This window comes from Dipodomys spectabilis, unplaced genomic scaffold (assembly GCF_019054845.1).
Source record: "Dipodomys spectabilis isolate Male_0828 unplaced genomic scaffold, ASM1905484v1 ptg000094l, whole genome shotgun sequence".
Lineage (NCBI taxonomy): Eukaryota > Metazoa > Chordata > Mammalia > Rodentia > Heteromyidae > Dipodomys > Dipodomys spectabilis.
Window position 1 is genome coordinate 4,818,306 of NW_024870771.1, and position 27,523 is coordinate 4,845,828.

At 45.2% G+C, this 27,523-nt stretch overlaps 1 protein-coding gene across 4 annotated transcripts in view; it reads right to left on the bottom strand.

Annotated features, from left to right (window-relative positions):
• Positions 1-16,207, bottom strand: part of Wdr33 (WD repeat domain 33) — a 111,335-nt gene extending 95,128 nt beyond the window's left edge. For all 4 annotated transcript variants that reach the window (XM_042685098.1, XM_042685097.1, XM_042685102.1 and 1 more), the window contains exon 1: positions 16,054-16,207. The gene's annotated coding sequence lies outside the window, so the exon portion shown is untranslated. The remainder of the gene's footprint in view (positions 1-16,053) is intronic.
• Between the last annotated feature and the right edge of the window lie 11,316 nt (positions 16,208-27,523).

The following is a 27,523-nucleotide window of genomic DNA, read 5'->3' on the forward strand; positions in this document are numbered from 1 at the left end:
CGCTTGCCTTGCATGCCTGAGGCCCTGGGTTCGATTCCTCAGCACCACATAAGCAAGAAGAATAAAGCTGGAAGTGGCGCTGTGGCTCAAGTGGTAGAGCACTAGCCTTGAGCTGAAGAGCTGAGGGACAGCGCCCAGGCCCAGAGTTCAGGCCCCACAACCAGACCAAAAAAAAAAAAAGCTCAGGAACAGAGCCAGGCCTTGAGGTCAAGCCCAAGGACCAGCACCAAAAAGTAAATAAGTTAAATTAAATAAAACAATCATAAATTAGGATCATCTAAATTAGGATCAATTTCTTCTTTCCTACTCTAAATGCATTTTAGCCAAGTGCTAGTTACTAGCACCTCAGGAGGGCTAAAATCTGAGGATTAGGGTTTAAAGCCAGATTGGGCAAGAAAATCCTTGAACTCCCTATCTCCAATTAGCTATCAAAAAGCCTGAAGGGAAGAGACTTAAGCAAAAGTGCTCAGGGAAACAGCCCAGTTCCTGAGTTCAAGCCCCAGAAACTGGTACACCCCCCCCACACAACAAAAACAAAAGCAAAAATTTTTCTTTCAGGGGCTGGGAAGGTGGCTCAGTGGTAGAGCGCTTGCCTTGCATGCCTGAGGCCCTGGGTTCGATTCCTCAGCACCACATAAGCAAAAAGAAAAAAACCAGAAGTGGTGCTGTGGCTCAAGTGGCAGAGCGCTAGCCTTGAGCTGAAGAGCTGAGGGACAGCGCCCAGGCCCAGAGTTCAGGCCCCACGACCAGACCCAAAAAAAAAAAAACAAAAAAAAAATTTTTTTTCTTTCTTTTTGTCTTCCACTGACTTTTTTAATGCCAGAAATGAAAAGACCTCATTCCCTCTATTACTAAGCAGCATCTCCTGTACTTTTTGATTTTTATAAATGCTTTTTGTGAAAAATAAAAAAATCATGAGCCACTAGCGCCTGGCTTGACAAACTTTTATTGTGAGTTTTGTATCTATGTTCATGACAGATACTGGTGTAGTTTTTTTAATCTAATATCTTTACTTCATTTATATTACCAAAACAAAGTTTAAATATGGCAATAAAAAGGACAGTAGTCGCCAGCATTGGTGGCTCATGCCTATATAACTCAGGAGGCTGAGATCTGAGGATCAGGGTTCAAAGCCAGCCTGGGCAGGAAAGTCTGAGAGACTATTATCTCCAATTAACCACCAGGAAACGGGAAGTAGAGTGGTGGCTCAAATAGAAGCCTAGCCTTGAGCACAAAAACTCAGGGACAACTCTGAATCCAAGCCCCAGGACCCACTCCCATCCTCATCCCTACCCCAACCACCAGCAAAAAAAAAAAAGACAGCTGTCCTCTCACAGATATTAAGCAGTAAAATGTATTTGGAGAAGGGTTGAGTTGGGAGGGATAGGGGAGAATGATGAAAAAGGTGCTATCAACCAAAATGCATTGAATTTATAAAGTAATTTGCTGAATGGTAACCCCTTTGTCCATCTGCTTAAAAACAGGGCTGTGAAGGTGGCTTAGTGGTAGAGTGCTTGCCTTGCATGCATAAGGACCTGGGTTTGATTCCTCAGCACTACATAAGCAGAAAAAGCCAGAAGTGGTGCTGTGGCTCAAGTGGTAGAGCACTTGCCTTGAGCTGAAGAGCTCAGGGACAGTGCACGCAGGCCCAGAATTTAAGACCCATGACCGACAAAAAAAAAAAAAAAAAGCCAGGCACTGGTGACTCATCTCTGTAGTCCTAGCTATTCAGGAAGCTTGACTGAAGATCTCAGTTCAAAACTAGCTCAGGCAGGAAAGTCTGTGAGACTCTTATCTCCAATTAACCACCAGAAAACCAGAAGTGGTACTGTGGATCAAACTGGTAGAGCACTAGCCTTCAGCAAAAAGAGCCCAGACCCAGGCCCAGGGCAGGGATGGTAGGGGGGAAACAATGGAGGGGGTAACAATGCTCAATAGGAAGTGTACTCATTACCTTACTCATGTAACTGTAACCCTCTGTATAGTATCTTTACAATTAAAAAAAAAAGAGCCCAGGCCCTAAATTCAAGCCCCATGACAAACAACAACAACAAAAAATCTACAGTGATGTCCTAAAGTATCTGAATCTAAGTTTCAGAAAGCTAGCTGGACACCTGTGGCTTGAGCCTATAGTATTAGCTATTTAGGAGGCTGATCTCTAGGCAGGAATGTCTGTGAGAATTTTATCACCAATTAACCAGAAAAAATCTGGAAGTAGCTGGGTGCCAGGGGCTCATGCCTAGCAACTCAGGAGGCTGAGATCTTAGGATTTCGGTTCAAAGCCAGCCCGGGCAGGAAAAGCCATGAGACTTTTGTATGTGTGTGTGTGTTGGTCATGGGGCCTGAACTCTGGGCCTGGGCACTGTCTCCTAGCTCTTCAGCTCAAGGATAGCGCCCTACCACTTGAGCCACAGCACCACTTCCAGCTTTTTTTCTGCTTATGTGGTGCTGAGGAATCTAACTCAGGGCCTCATGCATGAGAGGCAAGCACTACCACTGACTGAGCCAACTTCCCAGCCTCGTGAGACTTTTATCTGCAATAAGCCACTCAGAAAACTGGGAAATGGCACTGTGGCTCAAGTGGTAGAGTACTCACCTTCTGCTGAAGAGCTCAGGGACAGTGCCCAGGCCCAGAGTTCAAGCCCCCACGACCGACAAAAAAATAAAAATAAAAATAAAATCTGGAACTAGAGCTGTGGTTCAAGTGGTAGAGCTTCAGTCAGCCTTGAAAGAAAAGGCTAAGGGAGATGCCCTAGCCCTAAGTTCAACCACCAGTACAAGCTGAGTGCAAAATAAAAGAAAAATATGTTAACAGAAAATCACCATTAGAATACCAAGAAACTGCCGCTGCAAATAAACTCACCCAACTGAAGATAAAATTAGTGGTCAAGAACAGTGTATTTACATAATTCCTAAGTGCTCCCCCTACAACACTTATTAATTACACAGAGAAAAACATAAACTATACAGAGAAATCCTAGCAGGAATAATACTGGCTTATAAAATAGCAGTAATTTCATCAAAATAATAGGGCTGGGAATGTGGCTTAACAGTAAAGTAATTGCCTAGCATGCATGAAGCCCTGGATTGGATTCCTCAGTACCACACAAACAAAAAGCTAGAAGTGGTTCTGTGACTCAAGTGGTAGAATGCTAGCCTAGTTAGATAGTTCAGAGACAATGCCCAGGCCCTGAGTTCAAGCCCCAGGACTGGCAAAAAAAAAAACGGGGGGGAGGGGGGAGAGAGAGAAAGCAGACTTGGAGAAGATCTTTCCCAGCAATATATAAAAGGCTTAATATCCAAAATATACAATGAGCTCAAGAGACTAACTTCTTCCAAAGTTAATAAACCAATAACTAAATGGACAAAGGAGCTCAGGAGAGACTTCTTCCAAGAGGTAAGAATGTTAAAGAAACATGTGAGGAAATGCTCATCATCCCTGGCCATAAAGAAAATGAAAATCAAAACAACTCTAAGATCCCATCTCACCCCAGTTAGACTGCCAACACTGTGAATTTGAACAACCAATGTTGGCAGGGACATGGGGAAAAGGGATCTTGTTGGTGGAAAACTGAACTAATACAACCTCTCTGGACAGCAAATCTGGAGGTTCCTCAAAAAAACTAAACATGGGCTGGGAAGGTGGCTCAGTGGTAGAGTGCTTGCCTTGCACGCATGAGGCCCTGGGTTTGATTCCTCAGTACCACATAAGCAGAAAAGGCCGGAAGTGGTGCTGTGGCTCAAGTGGTAGAGCGCTAGCCTTGAGATGAAGAGCTGAGGGACAATCCCCAGGCCCAGAGTTCAGACCCCCACGACAGACAAAAAAAAAAATAAAAATAAAAATAAACATAGACCTTCCCTACGACTCATCCACCATACTACTCTTGGGCATCTACCCTGAACAACATGAGCTAGGATCTGATAAAGACATATGAACATTCATGTTCATTGACACACTATTCACAACAACCAAGATATGGAAACAGCCCAGATGCCCCACAATAGATGGGTTGATCCAAAAACTGCGGTACCTATACACAATGGAATTACACAGGCATTAGAAAGAATAAAATAATGTCATTTAATTGAGGTAAGCCAAGCTCAAAGAGACAAAGGACACATGTTCTCTCTAATACTCGGAAATTAGATCTAAAATACATGGGGATATGATAAATTACACACAATTCTAGATACTCATATACATAGAGACCAAAAGAGACACAAAGGTGCCTAAGTGCCTCTTCATATTTATATAAAACTACATACAAGATATAGAAACAAGAGACCTCTTTTTTACTTTTTTTAATTTTTTGATGATTCTGTCTTCTTTTCCTTATATAAACTGCATTCAAATGTGTATCTTCAGAAGGGCAGAGGGAGGACACAGAACTCAAAGAAAAAGTAAAAAAGTACAGCAGTGGAGCTCACTAGACGTTGATAAAAGTGAACCATACAACTCTTGGGAGGAGATGGGAAGGAGGGAATGGGAGAGAGTGAGGGAACAGATGGCACCATATGAAAGGATGTAATTTTAATCCCTCTGGACATCACCTCTATAATAACAATAAAGTAATTTTTAATAGCAGTAATTTTTCTGTTTCTGATCATAGACTAAGCTAAAGTTTTCATCAAATTGAAAAAATACTTTTGAGGGCTGGGAATGTGGCTTAGTGGTAGAGTGCTTGCCAAGCACAACTGAAGCCCTGCATTCCATTCCTCAGCACCACATAAATAGAAAAAGTGGGGCTGTGGCTCAAGTAGTAGAGTACTAGCTTTGAGCAAAAGAAGCTCAAGGATTGGGCTGGGAAGGTGGCTCAGTGGTACAGTGCTTCCCTTGCATGCATGAGGCCCTGGGTTCGATTCCTCAGCACCACGTAAGCAAAAAGAAAAGCCGAAAGTGGCACTGTGGCTCAAGTGGTACGGCGCTAGCCTTGAGCTGAAGAGCTGAGGGACAGCTCCCAGGCCCAGAGTTCAGGGACAGTGCCCAGAACCTGAGTTCAAGCCCCAGGAATGGCAAAAAGAAGAAGAAGAAGCCTAAAATAGCAAACTATAGCCTATGTGTATACCCAAGTAGGAAGCATGACTATCTCAAAAATAAGACAAAAAGAAAAAAAAGACATACATAATCTGTTGGTGATAACCAACAGCCATGTCCCTGTATAATCAACTAGGTAGTGGTATAAGAACCCCTTGAGCTCAGTCAGCCTGAGCAGGTATTTCTGAAACCCTTCTCAAAAACAAACCAGAAGGGGCTGAGAAGGTGGCTCAGTGTAGAGTGCTTGCCTTGCATGCATGAGGCCCTGGGTTCGATTCCTCAGCACCACATATGTAGAAAAAAAAGCTGGAAGTGGCGCTGTGGCTCAAGTGGTAGAGCACTAGCCTAGAGCTGAGGGACAGTGCCCAGGCCCAGAGTTCAGGCCCTACAACCAGCCAAAAAAAAAAAAAAACAGAAGCCAGGCACCGGTGGTTCACGCCTATAATCCTAGTTACTCAGTAGGCTAAGATCTGAAGATCACAGTTCAAAGTCCCACGGCTTTGCTGCCCTGACTGGCTTCGAACTGCGACCTTCAGCTCTCAGCCTCCAAACAGGGAGGATTATAGGCATGAGCCACTGGCACCCAAATTAAGAGTTTCTTATTATTTGAACCTGTAATCCTAGCTACTCAAGAGGCCAAGATCCAAGACTCACCAGTCAGAGCAAGCTCAGGCAAGAAAGTCTGTCAATTAACTACCAGAAAACCAGAAGTGGTGCTGTGACTCAAATTGCAGGATGCTAGATTTGAGCAGAAGGAGCTCAAGGACAATGCATAAGCCCTGAGGACTGGCAAAACAAAAAAAACAAAAACAAACAAACAAACAAAAAAAACAGTTAACAAATATTCAGTGCCTACCTGGAAAAAGCTCCGTAAAGATTCTAAGTCAATATCTGATTTGGGGAAGAGAAGGGAAATAACAAAATGATGAAAGTACAAAGGATGACCCATTGCAACAAGGATATTCACAAGACACTAAGTCAGAAATAAAATTTACAACTTGGGAGGTGGGGGGAGGGGAGGGATAGTTGGAGAACAATAATAGAATGGGAAACAATGTTCAAAAAGCAATGTACCTTACTCATGTAACTGTAACCCCTCTGTACAGCATCTTTACAATAAAATTAAATTTAAAAAAAAAAAAGAATGTAGGCTGGGAAGGTGGCTCAGTGGTAGAGCGCTTGCCTTGCATGCTTGAGGTCCTGGGTTTGATTCCTCAGCACCACGTAAGCAGGGAAAAAAAAGCCGGAAGTGGCACAGTGGCTCAAGTGGTAGAGCGGTAGCCTTGAGCTGAAGAGCTCAGGGACAGCTCCCAGGCCCAGAGTTCAGGCCCCAGGACCGGACCAAAAAATAAAAAATTAAATAAATAAACAAACAAACAAACAAACCAAAGTCTAAAACTCATTTTTCAGTCTCACATCTACATTCTTTTTTTTTTTTGGTCAGTTATGGGGCTTGAACTCTGGGTCTGAGCACTGTTCCTCAGTTCTTCAGCTCAAAGCTACCACTTAAGCCACAGCACCACTTCCAGTTTTCTGGTGGTAAACTATAGATAAGAGTCTCATGAACTTTCCTGCCCGAGCTGGCTTTGAACAGCGATCCTCAGATATCAGCCTCCTAAGTAGCAAGGATTACAAGCCCAAAACATCTGCATTCTTAAACTATATATTTTTTTTTTTTTGACTGGTTGTGGGTCCTGAACTCTGGGCCTGGGCATTGTCCCTCAGCTCTTCAGCTCAAGGTTAGTGCTCTACCACCTGAGACACAGAGGCACTTCCAGCTTTTTTTCTGCATATGTGGTGCTAAGGAATCGAACCCAGGGCCTCAAGCATGCACTGAGCCATCTTCCCAGCCCCATTATTTTTTCTTAATACATTAAATCATTGATAATGTCTCTGACTTTATGTAGATACATTTTTGTCCCCCAGTTAAATGTTAGAACAATATTAAATAAAACATTTGGTTCAAAAAAATTACCAAGCGGGGCGCCGGTGGCTCATGCCTGTAATCCTAGCTACTCAGGAGGCTAAGACCAGAGGATCGTGGTTCAAAGCCAGCCAGGGCAGGAAAGTTCTTGAGACTCTTATCTCCAATAACCTCCCCTCGCCCCCCCAGCTAGAAATCCGGAAGTGGTGCTGTGGCTCAAGTGGTAGAGCTCTCGCTTTGAGATGAAGAGCACAAGGACAGCGCCCAAGCCCAGAGTTCAAGCCCCATGACCGACAAATTAATTAATTAATTAACCAAAAGGACAATTATCAGAAGCTATTCCACATATTTTACTACAATTCAATTTTTTTGTAGCCAGGCACCAGTGGCTCATGCCTGTAATCCTAGCTATTCAGGAGGCTGAAATCTGAGGATCACAGTTCTAACCCAGCGTGGGCAGGTTCCAGCCTGTGACACTATCTCCAACTAATCACCAAAAAGACAGAAGTAGAGCTCAAGTGGTACAGCAGAAGCTTGTTAAAATAAAAGCTGAAGAACAGTGCCCAGACACTGAGTTCAAGCTCCAGGAACAGCACGCACGCACGCACGCGCACACACACGCGCGCGCGCGCGCGCGCACGCAAATACACATGCACATAAATACAACATGCACACGCACGCGTGCACACACACACACTCATTTTTGTAGTCTGGCACAAGGGGGTACTCAAGCTGAGAACTCAGGATTGCTATTCAAAGCCAGCCCCAGCAGAAAAGTCCGTAAGACTCTTTTCTGTGTGTCTGTCTGTCTGCCTGCCTGCCAGACTGTCTCAGGGGCTTGAATTTAGGGCCAAGGTGCTGTTCCTGAGCTTTTTTGGTCAAAGCTTGAGCCATAGCTCCACTTCCAGCTTTTTTTTGTTAATTGGAGAGAAAAGTCATGAATTTTACTGCCTAGGTTAACTCCAAACCAAGATTCTCAGCTCTCAAAGTCCTGAGTAGCTAGAATTAAAGGTGTGAACCACTGGCTAACTGGCTGAGACTCTTATCTCCAATTAACCACCAAAAGCTAGAAATGAAGCTGTGGCTCAAGTGGCAGAGCAGGCCTGAGTTCAAGTTCCAGTACCATAACAAAACAAAACCTAAAAAAATTAATCTTAAAGAAAAAAAAGTAGAGGGGCTGGGAAGAAGAAGGAGGGGCTGGGAAGGTGGCTCAGTGGTAGAGTGCTTGCCTCGCATACATGAGGCCCTGGGTTAAATTCCTCAGCACCACATAAGCAAAAAAAAAAAAGCTGGAAGTGGTATTGTGGCTCAAGTGGTAGAGCACTAGCCTTGAGCTGAAGAGCTGAGGGACAGTGCCTAGGCCCAGAGTTCAGCCCTCACGACCGACAAAAGAAAAAAAAAGTAAAAGGAGGGAGGGAATGAGAGAGAAAGATGGAACAGCTTACACTAAGCAAAAGGAAGAAATGTATTATCATCCAATGTGAAAGAAATAACTATGGGGCTGGGAAGATGGCTCAGTGGTAGAGCGCTTGCCTTGCATGCCTGAGGCCCTGGGTTCAATTCCTCAGCACCACATAAGAAAAAAGCCGGAAGTGGTGCTGTGGCTCAAGTGGTAGAGCGCTAGCCTGGAGCTGAAGAGCTGAGGGACAGCGCCCAGGCCCAGAGTTCAGGCCCCACGACCGGACCAAAAAAAAAAAAAGAAATAACTACTGTCAAAGCACACAGAATTCACAAACATTGTAGAACATGATAATTTCAATTTGCCTTGTGAAGATTAAAATGTTTGTGTTTAAGTATCATCTCACAATACTGTGAAATTTCTGAAATGTATGTATTCACTTAATCTCAATAAAAAATTATTTTTTAAAGAAGTAGAAGGGGCCAGATTATCTATAATCTTAGCTACTCTTGAGTCTGAGACATAAATGGGCCTGAGATTCTATCTCCAATGAAATAGCAAAATGCCAGACTGGAAGAATGGTTCAAGCAGTAGATGCCAAGCCATACGGAAGAAAGCACAGGCTGAGCAACTCTGGTGTGCACCTGTCACTCCAGGGGCACAGACATGCACAAACAAGAGGATAACAGACCAGACCAGACCAGACCAGACCAGACCAGACCAGACCAGCCCAGCCCAGACCAGACCAGACCAGACCAGACCAGACCAGGCCAGCCCAGCCAAGCCCAGCCCAGCCCAGCCCAGCCCAGGCAAAAGCAAGACCCTATCTCAAAAATAACCAACACAGAGAATGTCCCACATCCACAAGTCAGCCAATGACAAATGCTGGAGGGGATGGGGAGAAAGAGGAACCCTATTACACTGGTGATGGGAATATACACTTATACAACCACTTTGGAAAGCAGTCTGGAGGGTCCTCAGAAAGGTAAAGATTGACCTCCCTTATGACCCAGTCATACCACTTCTAGGCCATCTATCCTGAGCAACAGGACACATGCACCTCCATGTTTATTACAGCACTGTTCACAATAGCTCAGATATGGAAACAACCCAGATGTCCCACCACAGATGAATGGATCCAAAAATTGTGGTATCTATACACAATGTAATATTACGCAGCCATTAGAAATGACAAAATATTGACATCTGCAGGGAAATGGATGGAGCTAGAAGGAATCATGCTGAGTGAGGTAAGCCAAGAGCAAAGAGACAAAGAGTACATGGTCTCCCTGATAAGTAGATGTTAAAGCCAAAATGTTAGGCGAGACGACAAAATTAACAGGACTGAAGAAACAAGGGACTTCCACTCATCTGGTGGAATGGAATCACTACTAAATAACCCCATGCTGCTGATCACATATATGGTATGTATGTGTACACTGGAGGGGAACCAGGAAGACAACACAGAACTAGAGGGAATCAGGGAAAAACATACAACAGCGGGACCCATTAGCTGCACAGGACATTGGCCAAAATGAACTAAGCAACTTAATGGCGGCGATAGGAGGGAGGGAACAAATGGGAAAGAGGGAACAGCTGATGCTATGCAAAACAAAAGAAATGTACATACCACCCAATGTGGAAGAAATAACTGTATCGCAAAGCTCATAGAACTCATAAATGTTATAGACCGTGATAGACAATTTGCTCCAGGAAAGTTAGAATGTGTTTGTGACTTTAACTGAGCATCACTATCCCACAATACTGTGAAATTTGGGGAATTATGTAATCACTTAATCACAATTTTAAAAAAATAACGAACACAGAAAGGAAATAGAAAAGCAGCTCAAGTGGAAGTAGTTCTGACTACTAAGCATAAAGCCCTGTGTTCAAGCCCCAGTACTTGGGATAAAACTGTAAATTGATTAAAAAAAAAAAAAACATTCAAAGTTAACAAACAAAATACTATTTCAAGTGAGTTTTGAACAAAGTTCTCTGTTTGTATTTAGTTCAATATATTCTGAGAAGGCATGAAAAGGTAAGCCAAGCTCAGAGACACAAATGGCACATGTTTTCTCTCATATGAGGAGGCTAAATCTAAAATACATTGGGACAAGATATATAGGATTCTAGGCATTCACAAACATAAAGACCAAAGGAGGATATTCTATAGCGAGGAACACAAAAGTGCAATGCCTATGTGTAGTTGACCATATAAAGTATTTATCCTTATGAACTCCAGGAAATGGCAACAAGGTTTTTCTTTGCTGCTGTTTTTCTTTTATTTTTGTCTTGTTTATCTGTCTGGGGGCAGCAGTGTAAAGGGAAGGCACAAAAATATAGAGGGACAAAGGGCGAACAATACCTTACTTACTCACTAGATACTATGTTGAAAATGAACTATACAACTTGTGGGTGGGGATGGGAGGGAAAACCTGGAAGAGAGCAAGGAAGGGGTAACACTGTCCAAAAAGAAATGGGCACTTGGGCTGGGAAGGTGGCTCAGTGGTAGAGTGCTTGCCTTGCATGCAGAAGGCCCTGGGTTCGATTCTTCAGCACCATGTAAAGCAGAAAAAGCCAGAAGTGGTGCTGTGGCTCTAGTGGTAGAGCACTAGTCTTGAGCTGAAAGAGCTAAGGGACAGCGCCCAGGCCCAGAGTTCAGGCTCCACAACCGGCAAAAAAAAAAAAAGAAAGAAAGAAAGAAATGTGCACTTTAAGCCAGGCACTGGTGGCTCATGCCTGTAACTAGCTACTCAGGCTGAAATCTGAGGATCACGATTCAAAGCACACCCATGCATGAAAGTCCCTGAAACTCATCTCCAACCACCAGAAAAACAGACGTGGTGGTCTCAAGTGATAGAGCATTTGCCTTGAGCTGTAGAGCTCAGGAACAGCGCCCAGGCTCAGAGTTCAAACCCCATAACCAACAACAACAACAAAAGTACGCTTTACCTGACTTACGTAACTGCAACCCCTCTGTACATCACCTTTATAATAATAATTTTAAAAACTAAAAAGAAAAAGACATGAAAATTCAAGTATACTTGGTAGTTATTGAACATTTCCATTTTCTGTGTAGGTAATTCCTAAAATAACTATTTGGCATTTATAACACTACTATTAAACATGTTCTAAAACAGTTCTAACTCTGACTACCAGAAAAGGCCTAGAAGCAAAGACACCCCTCACTAGTTGATATGATTACAGACACATGCCACTATACCCAGCTTAGTACCCAAATTTTGGCAGTAAGTACCATTTTCTTAAGTAGGCACCCATGGCTCACTCCTGTAATCCTAGCTACCAGGGCAAGTCTTTGTGAGACTCTTATCTCCAATTAACCCCCAAAAGCTGAAAATAGAGCTGTGGCTCAAGTAGCAAAGCACTAGCCTCGAGCAAAAAAAAAAAAAAAAAAACTCAATCAAGGGCTGCCAGGTACCAGTGGTTCAAGTCTGTAATCCCATGGATTTAGGAGGCTTAGATGTTAAGGCAAGTGTTCAAAGCCAGCCCATGCAAGGAAGTCCATGAGACTCTTATCTCCAATTAACCACCAAAACCAGCCAGAAGTAGAGCTATTATTGATCAAGTGGTAGAGAACTAGCTTTGAGCAAAAAAAAGCTCAGGAACAGCACCCATGCCCTAAGCTCAGACTCAGGACTGGCACACGTGTGTACACACACACACACACACACACACACACACACACACACACACACGGGCTGGGAAGGTGGCTCACGTGTACATACACACACAGAGGGGCTGGGAAGGTGGCTCACATGTACACACACACACACACACACAAACACACATACACACACACACACACACACACACACACACACACAGAGGGGCTGGGAAGGTGGCTCAGTGGTAGAGTGCTTGCCTTGCATGCATGACGCCCTGGGTTCCATTCCTCAGCACCACATAAGCAGAAAAAGCCGGAAGTGGTGATGTGGCTCAAGTGGTAGAGCGCTAGCCTTGAGCTGAAGAGTTGAGGGACAGCGCCCAGGCCCAGAGTTCAGGCCCCATGACCGACAAAGAGAGAGAGAGAGAGAGAGAGAGAGAGAGAGAGAGAGAGAGAGAGAGAGAGAGAGAGAGAGAGAGAGAGAGAGAGAGAGAGAGAGAGAGAGAGAGCTGGGCACCTGTAGTTAATGCCTGTAATCCTAGCTACTCAGGAGGCTGAGATCTAAGGATCATGGTTCAAAGCCAGGCAGGAAACTCCGTGAGACTCATCTCCAATTAACTACCAGAAAATCAGAAGTGGTGCTGTGGCTCAAGTGGTAGAGTGCCAGCCTTGCACTGATGAGCTCAGGGACAACACCCAGGCCCAGGGTTCAAGACACAACTGACAAAAAAAAAAAGTAAGTTATGATAAAAATCCAACATACAGCCAGGTGCTCATGCCTGTAATCCTAGCTATTCAGGAGGCTGAGATATGAGGATTATGGTTCAAAGCCAACCCTGGCAGAAAAGTTCCTGTGAGACTCTTAACCACCAGAAAATGGGAAGTGGAGCTGTGCTGAGGTAGAGAGTATTAGCCTTAAGCGAGCGCTCAGGGATAGCAGCACCCAGGCCCTGTTTTCAAGCCCCACAACTGTCCCCCCCCCCCAAAAAAAAAATCCAACACCAACATACAAAGGAAAGCAAAAAACAATTGCTACAGTAGTCTAGTAAATGATGCAAGCAAACAGAGAAGAGCAGGAGTCTTATAACAATCTCAGCTAAAGGCAGTTTTAAACTTCATCAACCCACTCACAATGCTATGTACTATGGGACATGAAGTAACAGAAAAGACGGCTGCACAGATCCTAGATTGAATAGAGACAAGTTATAAATAAAAGACAAGCTGGGGGCTGGGAAGGTGGCTCAGTGGTAGAGCGCTTGCCTTGCATGCCTGAGGCCCTGGGTTCGATTCCTCAGCTCCACATAAGCAAAAAGAAAAAAGCCGGAAGTGGCGCTGTGGCTCAAGTGGTAGAGCGCTAGCCTTGAGCTGAAGAGCTGAGGGACAGCACCCAGGCCCAGAGTTCAGGCCCCACGACCGGACCCAAAAAATAAAAAATAAAATAAAATAAAAAAATAAAAGACAAGCTGGAGGCATGGTTTGAGTTGTACAGTACTAGCCATGAGAAAAAAAAAAAAAAAAAAAGCAGAGCCAGACCTAAGTTGTAAGCCTGAGAACAGAACAGTACAGCACAGAACAGAGATAGAACTATCATTGAGGACTTTATCAATGGGATGAGATTTAGCTGGATTTTGAGGAGTTAACAGGATATAAATGTGTGGCCTGAAAGGAAGAAGAGAGTCCAGGGAAGATCACAAGGGAAAGCTAAAGAGTGGAATAAACCTGGTCATACAAACTTAAGTAGAAGCCAGAAATTTATAAGAACGTCATTCATTCTTCAATCTGTATGCCTAGGTTTTAGGAATACAAAAGTATAATGTACAGCCCGGTGCTGGTGGCTCATGCCTGTAATCCTAGCAACCCAGGAGGCTGAAATCTGAGGACCAGGGCTGGGAAGGTGGCTCAGTGGTAGAGTGCTTGCCTTGCATGCCTGAGGCCCTGGGTTCCATTCCTCAGCACCACATAAGGAAAAAGAAAAAAGCTGGAAGTGGCACTGTGGCTCAAGTGGTAGAGCGCTAGCCTTGAGCTGAAGAGCTGAGGGACAGCACCCAGGCCCAGAGTTCAGGCCCCACGACCGGAACTAAAAAAAAAAAAAAGAAATCTGAGGACCACAGTTCAAAGCCAGCCCAGGCAGGAAAGTCCCTGAGAATCTTGTCTCCAATTAACCTACCAGAAAACTGGAAACTGGAGCTGTGGGCCAAAGTGGTAGAACATTAGCCTTGAGCAGCAAAGCTCAGGGATAGTGCCCTGGTCCTGAGTTCAAGCCCAAGGACTGGCCACAAAAAAAAAAAAAAAAAAAAAAAGGACAAATGTTCCAAGCCAGCCCTAGGAGAAAAGTCAATGAGACCCCCCTTCTCCAAAATAATAAGCAAAAAACAGGGTTGGAGGTGTTTCTCAAGTGATAGAGAACCAGCCCAGTGATTATGTGGCCCTGAATTCAAACCCCAGTAGCGCGCACGCACACACGCACGCGCACGCACATACACACTCACTCCACAAATTTTTAGTAATAAAAGTTGAGCATCTAATGCAATTAAAATTAAGATGGTGGGAGCTGGTGGCTCACACATGCAATCCTACTAAGGAGGCTGAGCTCTGTGGATCCTTATTCCAAGCCAGAACAGAAGTCTGTGACACTCTTACTGCCAATTATCCAGCAAAGAGCCAAAGTGGAGTGGCTCAAGTGGTAGAGCACCAGCCTTGAGCAAAAAACCTAAGAGACAGCACTCAAGCCCTGAATTCATGCCCCAGCACCAAAAAATAAAAATAAAAACAAGAGGGGCTGGGAATATGGCTCAGTGCTTTTCTAGAATGCATGAAGCCCTGGATTCGATTCCTCAGTACCCCATGAACAGAAAAAGTTGGAAGTGGTGCTGTGGCTCAAGTGGTAAGAGTGTTAGCCTTGACCAAAAGAAACTCAGGGACAGTGCCCAGACCCCGAGTTCAAGCCCCAGGACTGGCCAAATAAATAAAAGGAAAATACCACAAAGGAAACATGTTTTCTTTTAACAGTCACTACACCTTTTGTCTGAGTTAGATCTACCACTGCACCACTTTCTAAGACAAAGAAAGTTCTGTGTGCATTCAATCTGCGGAGTGTGCTTAAAAGCTGTGCTCCAAGAGATGTGCCTGTCAACACCAGCGTCTTGCTCATATACTGTCTTCCAAAGTTCTTACACAGTTAACTTCATTTCTATGTAGAAGACTACTTAAAAGCACTCTTATCTAGTGCGTTAGACAGAATACATTGTAGTCTCTGTACCTGGAAAGAGCCCAAGTTACAAGACGGCTGGAGCAACACCTTTCGAGACCTTGTCTCCCAACAAAATAAGAAGAAGAAGAAGAAGAAAAAAAAACTCTCACGTGTTTCTACAAGTAACCTTGTAGATCTGATTTAGGGAGTTCTCGGTGACCCTGGTAGCCACGAAGGTTACAACCAGGCACCCACACGCACTTCATCACAAAAACGCTAGCCCGCTCGGCGGCCACTCGAGCAACCCCGCTCCCCAACCCGCCAACCCGAGCCTCGGAATGTCTTACCAAGTCCTCATTTCCGCGTCAATAAAAGGCATTTTTTGTTTGTTTGTTTGTTTGTTTGCGGAGTTAGCAAAGGGGCAGCGCAAATGCTCCAGGGGAGCGGAGATGCTACTCCTGTAAGAAGCACCGATCCCGAGTTCCGGAACCCGGCCGCTCCCAGACGCTCTGCGCCCGTCCACCCCGCTCCCGGCCCGGGCCACCGCACCCCCGTCCCCTCCGGGCCTCCGGACCCCGGCCTCCCTCCGCCCCCGGCCCGCGCCTCCCCCGTCCCCTGTAAGTTTAAACCTCTTCCCCTCCGAACCCGGCCCGCCCGGGCCCGCCGCCCGCCGGCAGACCCCGGCCGGGCCGCTCACGCCCTCCCCTTCCGCCGGCCTCCAGGCTCCGGACCGCTCCACAGAGGCCCACGCCCGTCTCGATAGGCCTCCGGATATCGGGCCTCCCAGCCGGCCCCCCAAAGCACGCAACCGCCGGGCCTGAAAATGGCGGAGCGCAGCCGCCTGCCGCGGGCGCGCGGTCCCCGTCGCGGCCGCACTCACCGTCCGACGCGGAGCGGGGCTCCTAACGGCGAGCGAAACGTCCGTCTTCGCTGTTCGGGAACGTCTCCTCGGCCTGGCCCCGGTCCTTTCCCCTCTCAACCCCGTTCCTCCAGAGGAGCAGCCGCCATCTTCCCGACGAGTCTCCGAGCGCACGTCCCTGCGTCATCACGCGCCGCTGTGCGGCGGTGCGTCACGCGCGGGTGCGCCGCCGGCCCCGGTAGGCGCCCATCTGCGCACGTGCGCCGGCGAGAGGGAGGACGCGGGCGGAGCGAGGGCGGGGCCTGGGGCGGCGCGCGGCGCTGCAGGCTGAGGCTCGCACTTCCTTTGTTCCGCCGCGGCGGGCGCAGCGGCCTGTGGGAGTATGAGGCCTGGCTCGCGGAGGTGCCTCGGACGCTCTTCGAACGCCCGTCTGGGGAGAACCAGGGATGGGTGACGGTGCTCAAGACACTTGTATAAGCTGAGAGATGAAGAAGCCCCTGTGTACAACTAAGCAGAGTCCTTTTTAAACCTCTTGTGGTTTTGTCAATGGGTGTCCTTTCTTCTCTGAGTTCCCAGGCCCTGAGACTCAACTGCAGATGCCCAGCCGCATTTCCCTTACACGGGCAGTCGGGTTCTGTCCCGCCTCCCTTTTGCCCACACCCTCTCTTTTGCCAAACCTGAGCACCTGTTCTGAGCGATGCAGTGGTAGCCAAGCCAAGCCAAGCTGAACAGGACCCTTGATCGTGCACAGCCTGCGCCATTGGTGAAACCAACGAAGGCAGGCCGCAGGGCAGGCCCGCTCCTCGGGAAGCCCACATTCTCCGCAGCAAACCTGCCCACAGAGTACCTTAGATTGACACAAACCCCCTCAAGACAGAGGCGTTTAAATCCAGCACCCCTGGCTCACTCAGGAGGCTGAGAGCGGAGGATCTGGCTTTGAAGCCAGTCCAGACAAGTCAGTCCATGAGACTCCAATGAATCCCCAAAAAGCTGTAAGTGGCCCTGTGGATCGAGTGGTAGAGTACTAAGCCATGAGAAAAACAAAAAGCTCTGGGACAGCGCCCAGGCCCTGAGTTCAAGCCCCACTACCAGCTTTAAAAAAAAAAAAAAAGGAACGATCAAACATGAAGAAGGAGTTGTAAGAGATGCAGAAAAGCTCTAATCCCCCATGTAATTGTAACTCCTCTGTATGGTATTATTACAATTTAAAAAGAAAAGAAAAGCTCTAATCCCTTACTTGGGCCTTCAAGTTAACTAAAAGCCGGAAAAATCTTGGTGTCCCTACCTCCATTTTGTATGTGTCTTGCTCTAATCCATTCTGTCTACTGCTGCTTCATCGTACATGATGAGAAACTAAGACTAACTCCAAGCAACAGTAAACTTCCCAGGACACACAGCCACCTAAATGTGAGCAATCATCCAGAAATGAAGTAACCTTCTTGTGGGAACCAGATATCTCCCTGTTAAGTCTGGGGCTTTGGCAGATGCTCAGAGTTAAAGAATTTACAAAGAGGCAATGACACCAAAGGAACCAGACACCATAGGCAGTGTAGGCTGAGAGTGATGCTAGGGTTTATAAACATTTAAGATGTAGGAAAAACATGCAGAAATGTTAACTAGTGCAAACTAAAGTTTCCATCCAATTTAGAAGACCCTGGGCTTGATTAATAAGTAAAAAGACCAGGTACCTGTGGCTCATGCCTGTAATCCTAGCTACTCAGGAGGCTGAGATCTGAGGATTGAGGTTCAAAGCCAGCCCGGGCAGGAAAATCCGTGAGACTCTTATCTCCAATAAACCACTAGAAAACCAGAAGTGGCACTGTGGCACAAGCAGTAGAGTGCTCACCTTGAGCTGAAGAGTGCAGGCACAGCACCCAAGCCGGGAATTCAAGCTCCATCACTGACAATAAATAAATAAATAAATAAATAAAAATAAAATTTAAAAGATAACTAAAAAGTTGGGAAGAATTTTATGTTCACTCCCTAGATTCCAGGAAGGCAGGGATTATCACTAACTTGGAAATAGCAAGCAAATATTTGGGAGGGGGCTGGGAAGGTGGCTCAGTGGTAGAGTGCTTGCCTTTCATGCATGAGGTCCTGGGATCAATTCCTCAGCACCATGCAAGCAGAAAAAGCCAAAAGTAGTCCTGTGGCTCATGTGGTAGAGCACTAGCCTTGAGTCGAAGAGCTGAGGGACAGCACCCAGGCCCAGAGTTCAGGCCCCACAACCAAAAAAAACAAAAAAAATGGGGAGGAAGAGGAGAAAGAGGAAGAAGAGGAGAGCTACTCTGTACTAACAAAGGAAAGAAAGAGATGAAGGAAAGCCGGGCATAGGTGGCTCACGCCTGTAATCCTAGCTACTCAGGAGGCTGAGATCTGAGGATCGCGGTTCAAAGCCAGCCTGGGCAAGAAAGTCCAGGAGACTCTTATCTCCAATAAACCACTAGAAAACTGGGAGTGGCGCTGTAGCTCAAGCGGTAGAGCGCTCACCTTGAGCTGAAGAGTACAAGGACAGCGCCCAAGCCCAGAGTTCGACCAAAAAAGAAAGAAAGAAAGAAAGAAAAAGAAAGACTGATGACATATTGTAGCTTTAGTTCAACTGGCTATTTCAGGAAGTTGCTGGGATGGTCAGTGTCTCAATATTTTGCCAAGGTGGTTGTTTATTGGCTTGTACAAATCTTTCCAGGAATATGTGGTCACAACATTCAGGACAAGGCTGAGAATGTGGCCTAGTGGTAGAGTGCTTGCCTAGCATGCATGAAGCCCTGGGTTTGATTCCTGAGTACCATGTAAATGAAAAAGCCACAAGTGGCGCTGTGGCTCAAAGTGGTAGAGTGCTAGCCTTGAGCAAAAGGAGCCCAGAGACAACCAGCAAAAAAAAAAAGTGTGGTGGAAGCAGGCATGGAAGAAGTATGGAAGAATTTAGAATTCAGCTGACACACCACCTAGTTATGCAACAACTGGCCTTGCTTTGCATTTCTCCTAACCGTGGTTACCACATAGACCCAAGTTCAAAGAGTTCCTTACCTTAGGAGAGACAAACTGTTCCCATGCAGCAAGTGTAGAACAGCATGACAGGAATCCTGTGACTGAAGCTGGATGGAAGGTGATGTAGGAGATGGAAGCTAAGATGGAAGGTGAGAGTCTTGTGGGCTAAAAGCAAGGTGACTCTGACAAAAAATCAACTGTGAATTAGGTTTTCAATGTAAGGTAGGACTGGAGAATAGTTGGGTGAGAGAGCTCTTGCTCAACTGGTGCTACATTCTAGGCCCCCAATCCCAGCACCACTAAAAAAAAAAAAAAGGAAGTGGAGGTATGGTTCAAGTGGTACAGCTAGTTGAACAGAAAAAGGCATTAAACAAAGAAACAAAAACAAAAGCAAATGTGACCGAGTCTCATTGCCACTATCATATTCTAGTCCATATACCAAAAGAGTGTACTTACAAACTAGTTAGGAATGTTTTCCTGTCAAGGGCCATGTGAATTTTTTTTTTTTTTTTTGGTCGGTTGTGGGGCTTGAACTCTGGGCCTGCGCTGTCCCTCAGCTCTTCAGCTCAAGGCGAGCGCTCTACCACTTGAGCTACAACGCCACTTCCGGTTTTCTGGTGGTTTATTGGAGATAGGAGTCTCACGGTCTTTCCTGCCCGGGCTGGCTTTGAACCGCAATCCTCAGATCTCAGCCTCCTGAGTAGCTAGGATTACAGGCGTGAGCCACCAGCACCCGGCTAGAAGTGAATTTCTTCTTCTTTTTTTTTTCCTTTTCTTCAGGTTGTGGGGCCTGAACTCTGGGCCTGGGCGCTCTCCCTCAGCTCTTCAGCTCAAAGCTAACACTCTACCACTTGAGCCACAGTGGTTTTTTTTTTTTGCTTATGTGGTGTTGAGGAATGGAAACCAGGGCCTCATGCATGCAAGGCAAGCGCTCTACCACTGAGCCACCTTCCCAGCTCCCTGTAGAGATAATTCTGTATGAACTACAAATTATAATATTCACATGGCGGGGGTTGGGAAGGTGGCTCAGTGGTAGAGCGCTTGCCTTGCATGCCTGAGACCCTGGGTTCAATTCCTCAGCACCACATAAGCAAAAAAAAAAAAAAAAGCCAGAAGTGGCGCTGTGGCTTAAGTGGTAGAGCGTTAGCCTTGCGCTGAAGAGCTGACGGACAGCGCCCAGGCCCAGAGTTCAGGCCTCATGACCAGACCCAAAAAAAACAAAAAAAAAAGAATTATCTCTACAGGAAGATGGGCTTTAGAAAGCCAATCAATGTAGTTGTAACCCCTGTGTACGGTATTTTCACAGTTAAAAAAAAAAAAGCCCTCGTGTCTATCACATTGTGTACCATATGATTTTAGCAGGCTTATATAACCTCAGGGCAGGATGTTCCAATTCCTACAAGGGTTGTGTTTGAAAGATTGAGAGAAGCCAGGCTCTGGTGGCTCATATATGTAATTCTACCTATACATGAGGGCAAAATCTGAGAATCCCACAGCAAAACCAGCCAAGACAGACTTGTCTCCGGTTATCCAGCAAAAAGCCAGAAGTACAGCTGTGGCTCAAGTGAGTGTGAGCCTTCAGAGGAAAAGACAAGCAAAAAAGCAAGGCCTGAAGTTCAAGCTTTAGTACTGGAAAGAGAGAGAAAGAAGGGAGAAAGGAGAGAGGAGAGTGAACAAATAATATGATGTCCATCCAATAATTTTAAAAAAAAGAATGAGTTAGGATGTGGGTCAGAGACTATAAATAGTCCAAAGCTTGAAATACACTCTGACTGCTGGAAGCTGGCTTTGAACCATGATCCTCACAGATCTCAGCCTCCTGAGTAGCTATGAGCCACCAGTGCCCAGCATTATTTTTAATATTATATTTTCTATTACTTTTATGTGTTATACAAAGATGTTACCATTCAAAAATCACTTTATAAATTCAATGCATTTTGATTAATATCACCTCTTTCATCATTTTCTCCTATTCCTCCCAACCCTACCCTTCCTCTCCCAAATACATTGTTACTGTTAACACATGTGAAAGAATAGCTGTCTTTTTTTTGTGATTGTTGGTCTGTGGGTGATGGTGCTGAGGCTTTTTTTTTTTTTTTCTCAAAGCTAGCATTCTGCCCACTTTGAGGCAACAGCTCCACTTCCTGTTTTTGGTAGTTAATTGGAGATAAGGATATCACAGACTTTCATGCCCAGGCTGGTTTTGAACTGCAATCCTCAGATTTCAGCCACCAGAGTAGCTGTGATTACAGGGGTGAGCCACCAGCACCTGGTCCTGCTTGTTCTTTTGTTGTTGTTGTTTTTAACTTTTTGTTGTTGTTATTGTAAAGGTGATACACAGAGGGGTTACAGTTGCATAAGTCAGGTAAAGAGTACGTTTCTTTCTGAACAATGTTACCTCTTACTGCTTGTTCTTTTAGTTTCTCTACCACTCAATTTAAATGTGTTTACTATACTGAAGCCAGAACAACATGTTTCAAACAAAAATCAGATTTCCTGAGCTGGGCTCTGGTAGTGGTTCAGGCCTGTAATCCTAGCTATATAGGAAGATGAGACCCAGGAGCTAAAGATCCAAAGCTAGCCCAGGCAAAATAATCCATGGGGAGGCTGGGAAGGTGGCTCAGTGGTAGAGTGCTTGCCTTGCATGCCTGAGGCCCTGGGTTCGATTCCTCAGCACCACATAAGCAAAAAGAAAAAAGCCAGGAGTGGTGCTGTGGCTCAAGTGGTAGAGTACTAGTCCTGAGCTGAAGAGTTGAGGGACAGTGCCCAGGCCCAGAGTTCAGGCCCCAAGACTAGACCCCCCAAAAAAAAAAATAATAATCCATGGGACTCTGCCTCCACCTCACACCTCTGCTGGAGGTATGATTCAAGTGGTAGAGCACCAGCTGCGTTTGTGGCCTTGAGTTTTTATCCCAATAGTCCTAAAAATAAAAATCAGATACTTTTCCCAGACCTGGGGCTTGAACTGTCCCTGAGCTTCTTTTGCTCAAGGCTAGCACTCTACCATTTGAGCCACAGTGCCACTTTCACCTTTTTCTGTTTATGTGGTGCTGAGGAATGGAACCCAGGACTTCATGCATTCTCAGCAACCACTCTATCACTAAGCCACATTCCCAGCCCCTTTTACTTTTAGTTTCCAAATGGCTTCCCAGTGTGCCATATAAAATCTATACATCTGTCAACATAACCTAGATCTGTTTATATCTGAAACCTCAGCTCTTGCCTTTTTAAAAATCTGAATCAAAGGAATTTGTTTTTCTTTCTTTAAAAAATTATCATGGACTGGGCACAGGTGGCTCACGCCTGTAATCCTAGCTACTCAGGAGGCTGAGATCTGAGGATCGTGGTTCAAAGCCAGCCCAAGTAGGAAAGTCCGTGAAACTCTTATCTCCAATAAACCACCAGAAAGCCGGAAGCGGCACTGTAGTTCAAGCAGTAGAGCGCTAGCCTTGAGCTGAAGAGCTGAGGGACAGAGCCCAGGCCCAGAGTTCAGGCCCCATGACCAACAACAAAAGTGTGTTCTGACACATTACCTTGATGTTTAAAGAAATGTTTTTGTTGAAATGGCTTGAGTTTCATTAGAGAGGGTCCAAGTAGTTTTCCATACCTTGTAGTTAATGCTGCATGTACTAGTCCTCTAGAAATATGTGTTAGGCTGACACAACTTCATGGATCTCCACAGGGCTTGTTTTCCAAAGAAAAGTGTACCATTTAGAGAAATACAAATAAACTTCCCTAGATGTTGTGTTAAAAAACATTAAAGCCACTCAGCAGCAGAGCTTGTGTATGATGTAGTGTGCTCACAGTGTGCTATAAAAGGTAGCAAATATAGATGAGTTAAAACAAAAAAAAATGTCATCATGGGGCTGGGAATGTGGCTCAGTGGTAGAGTGTTTGCCTTGCATGCATGAGGCCCTGGGTTCAGTTCCTCAGCCCCACATAAGCAGAAAAGCTGGAAGTGGTACTGTGGCTTAAGTGGTAGAGCGCTAGCCTTGAGCTGAAGAGCTGAGGGACAAGTGCCCAGGCCCAGAGTTCAGACCCCACAACTGACAAAAAAAAAAAAATGTTACTGTTATCGCTGGGCGCCAGTGGCTCATACCTGTAATCCTAGCTACTCAGGAGGCTGAGATCTAAGGATCATGTTTCAAAGCCAGCTCAGGTAGGAAGAGTTCATGAGACTCTTATCTCCAATAAACCACTCAGAAAACCAGATATGGCACTGTGGCTCAAGTGGTAGAGCGCTAGCCTTGAGCTGAAGAGCTGAGGGACAGTGTCCAGGCCCAGAGTCCAAGCCTCACGACCCACAAAAAATATTGTTATTGTTATTTTAGAGGTGTTGTACTGAGGGCTTACAATTACATAAGTCAGGTATAGAGTACACTTCTTTTTGGATAATGTCACCCCTTCCTCCCTCTCTCCCAGTTTTTCCCTCCAATCCCTACCTACATGTTATGTTGTTCATTTCCAAAATAGAGTACTACTGGTGCGTTTGTTTACCCTTGCCATTCCATTTCTGTGCCTCCCCTTACCCTTCCATAAGAATGAACAAACAAGAGAAAAAAAAACAACAACAGAGGAAAAAACCTCCTGTTTCCATTTCTTGGAGCTCATTTTGATATTAATTTATATGATCAGAAGCTCATAGATATTGTGCCTTTGTGTTCCTCCCCTAGGAGTATCATCTTTGGTCTAACTGTATGTGATTGTCTAAAGTGTTACATAATTTATTATGTCTTGGTGTATTTTAGATCTAGCTTCCATACCTAAGAGAAAACATGTGCCATTTGTGTCTCTGAGCTTGGCTACCTCAATTAACATGATTTTTTTCTACATCCATCATCCTGTCCCTGAAAATGACATATTACCCTTTTTTTTTTTTTTTTTGGTTGGTTGGTGGTGGGCCTGAACTCTGGGCCTGGGCGCTGTCCCTCAGCTCTTCAGCTCAAGGCTAGCGCTCTACCACTTGAGCCACAGTGCCACTTCTGGATTTTTCTGCTTATGTGGTGCTGAGGAATCGAACATAGGGCCTCATGCATGCAAGACAAGCACTCTAACACTGAGCCACCTTTCCAGCCCATATTATTCTTTTTTCTTTCTTTCTTTCTTTTTTTTGGGTCCGGTCATGGGACTGAACTCTGGACCTGGGCTCTGTCCCTCAGCTCTTCAGCTCAAGTCTAGCACTCTACCACTTGAGCCATAATGCCACTGCTGGCTTTTTTTTCTGCTTATGGGGTGCTGAGGAATTGAACCCAGGGCCTCATGCATGCAAGGCAAACGCTCTACCACTGAGCCACCTTCCCAGCCCCCATATTATTCTTTTTAATGGCTATATGTATATCTACCACTCATCTATTGTAGGGCATCTGAGCTGTTTCCATAACCTTGCTATTGTGAATAGTGCAGCAATTAACATGACTGGGTAGATGCCCTGGAGTAGTATGACTGGGTCATAGGGAAGATCCATGTTTAGTTTCTTGAAGAACCTCCAGTTTGCTGTGCAAAGTGCTTATATTAGTGTACTTTCCCAATAACAGTGCAATAGGGTTTTTCCATCACATCCCTGGCAACATTTCTTGTTGCGCAAAGTTACAATATCAGCCAATCTAAACAGGGTGAAATGGTATCTCAGAGTTGTTTTGATTTTCATTTCCTTTATGGCGAAAGATAAAAAGCATTTACTCATATGTTTCTTTGCCATTCTTACCTCTCTCTATGAAAAGTCTCTCCTAAGCTTCTTTAGCTTTGGAAGAGGTTAGTTTCATGAGTTCCTTGTATATTTCAGAGAGTAGGCCTTTCTCAGATATATTGCTGGTTAAGATCTTCCAGACTCGTGGCTCACACCTGTAATCCTAGCTAATCGGGAGGCTGAGATCTGAAGATCACCATTCAAAGCCAGCCCGAGTAGGAAAGTCGTGAGACTCTTACCTCCAATAAATCACCAGAAAACTGGAAGTAGTACTATGGCTCAAGTGGTAGAGAGCTAGCCTTGAGCTGAAAAGCTGAGGGACAGCGCCCAGGCCCAGAGTTCAAGCCCCATGACAAAAAAAAAAAAAATCGCCCAAACTGTTGGCTGCCTTTCTAGTTTAGTAACTACAGCCTTTTTTATGCAGAAACTTTTTAGTTTGACATAATCCCATTTGTCAGGTCTCTCTCCTATCTGCTGTGCCCCTGTGAGTTCTAATGTTTCTCTTATTCCCTCTTACAGTAATTTCATGGTTTCAGGTCTGACATTGAGGTCTTTGATCCACTTTGAGTTGATATTAGTGCATGGTAGACATACAGGATCCATTTTGTTTTCTGCATATGGATGCCCAAATTTTCCAACACCAATTATTGAAGAGACTATTTTTTGGGGGGGGGGGTCCGGTCGTGGGGCCTGAACTCTGGGCCTGGGCACTGTCCCTCAGCTCTTCAGCTCAAGACTAGCGTTCTACCACTTGAGCCACAGCGCCACTTCTGGCTTTTTTCTTTTTGCTTATGTGGTGCTGAGGAATCAAACCCAGGGCCTCAAGCATGCAAGGCAAGCTCTCTACCACTGAGCCACCTTCCCAGCCCCTGTTTAACTTGTTTAACCTGGATTTTCTCTCTACAAAGAGGTTCTGCCTTTGTCCTATTTTTAATAACCAATAATTTTGTTCTGTCTCTGATTTCACAGTTTACAATACCACCAGCATTGCTTCTTTGCCTAGAATTGCTTTGGCTATTTGAAGTCTTTCATTGTTCCATATGAATTTTTGGATTGTTTTCTCTATCTCAGTAAAGAACTTCATTGGGATTTTGATGGGGATTGAATTAAATTTGTAGATCATTTTTGGCAGCATGGCCATTTTCACAATATTCTACCTATCCATAAACATAGAAGGTCTTTGCATTTCCTGATGTCTTTGATTTCTTTTTCTTTTTTTGTCAGTCATGGGGCCTGAACTCTGGGCCTGGGCGCTGTCCCTGAGGTCTTCAGCTCAAGGCAAACGCTCTGCCACTTGAGCCATAGCCCCACCCCAGACTTTTCTGCTTATGTGGTGCTGAGGAATTGAACCCAGGCCTCATGCATGCAAGGCAAGCACTCTACAACTGAGCCACCTTCCCAGCCCAATGTCTTTGATTTCTTTCTTTAAGTGTATAATTTTTGCTATAAAGTCTTTTGCTCCCTTGGTTAGGTTTATTCCCAATTTTTTTTGGCTATTGCAAATGGAATTTTTTTCCTGATTTCCCTCTCTACTTGTACCTTGTTGGCATACAGAAAGACTACTGATTTTTGTAGCTACTCTGCTAAAATCGTCAACCAACTCTAGGAGCTTGGGGAGTCTTTGGGGTCCTTTAGATATACAATCATATCATCTGCAAGTAGGAATAGTTTGACATCTTTCCTTTTGTGACTCTCTTTAATATTTTTTTTGTTTTTGTTTTTGTTTTTTTGGTCGGTCGTGGGGCTTGAACTCTGGTCCAGAGCACTGTTCCTCAGCTCTTCAGCTCAAGGCTAGCACTCTACTTGAGCTACAGTGCCACTTCGAGTTTCCTGGTGATTTATTGTAGATAAGAGTTTCATGGACTTTCCTGCCTGGGCTGTCTTTGAACCGTGATCCTCAGATCTCAGCCTCTTGAGTAGCTAGGATTACAGGCATGAGCCACCAGCGACGGTCCTTCAGTGTCTTTTCCTTGTCTTATGGTTCTGGCTAGGAATTCCAGAACTATATTGGAGAGAGTAGAAAGAGTGGACATCCTTGCATTGTTCCTCATTTTAGAGGAAATGGTTTTAGTTTGTTACCATTCAGTATTCAGTATGGGATTGGCTATTGGTCTGTCATGTATAACTTTTATTATATCATCATCATCATCATCATCATCATCATCATCATCATCATCATCTTTGGTACGGTCCTGGGACTTGAACTGAGGACCTGGACATTATCCCTGAGCTTTTGTGCTCAAGGCTAGGGTTTTACCACTTTGAGCCACAGTGCCATTTCTAGCTTTTTGGGTTTTCTTGATTGGTTGTAGGGCTTGAACTCTGGGCCTGGGCGCTGTCCCTCAGCTTTTCAGCTTAAGGCTAGCACTCTTACCACTTGTGCCACAGTGCCACTTCTGGCTTTTTCTGCTTATGTGGTGCTGAGGAATCAAACCCAGAGCCTCATACATGCAAGGCAAGTACTCTACCACTGGGCCACCTTCCCAGCCCGCTCCAGAGATTTTTTGTGTGTGTGTGTGTGTGTGAAAATACTGTACAGAGGGGTTACAATTACATGGGTAAGATAATGAGCACATTTCTTATCAAGCATTGTAGCCTGCTCCTTTGTTTCCCTTTCCCATCCCTTCATATCCTCCCCCCACCCCACACCAAAGTTGTAAAGTTCGTTTTTTGACATAATGATTTGTACATCTCATTGTTGCAATGGGTTCTCCTGTATCCCTGTTTTAACAATTTGTTTTTTCCCCTTCCCCTCCACATATACTAACGTCATATATAGTGAAAGCAGAAAGCAGGGGTTGTACCATGGGGGAGGGA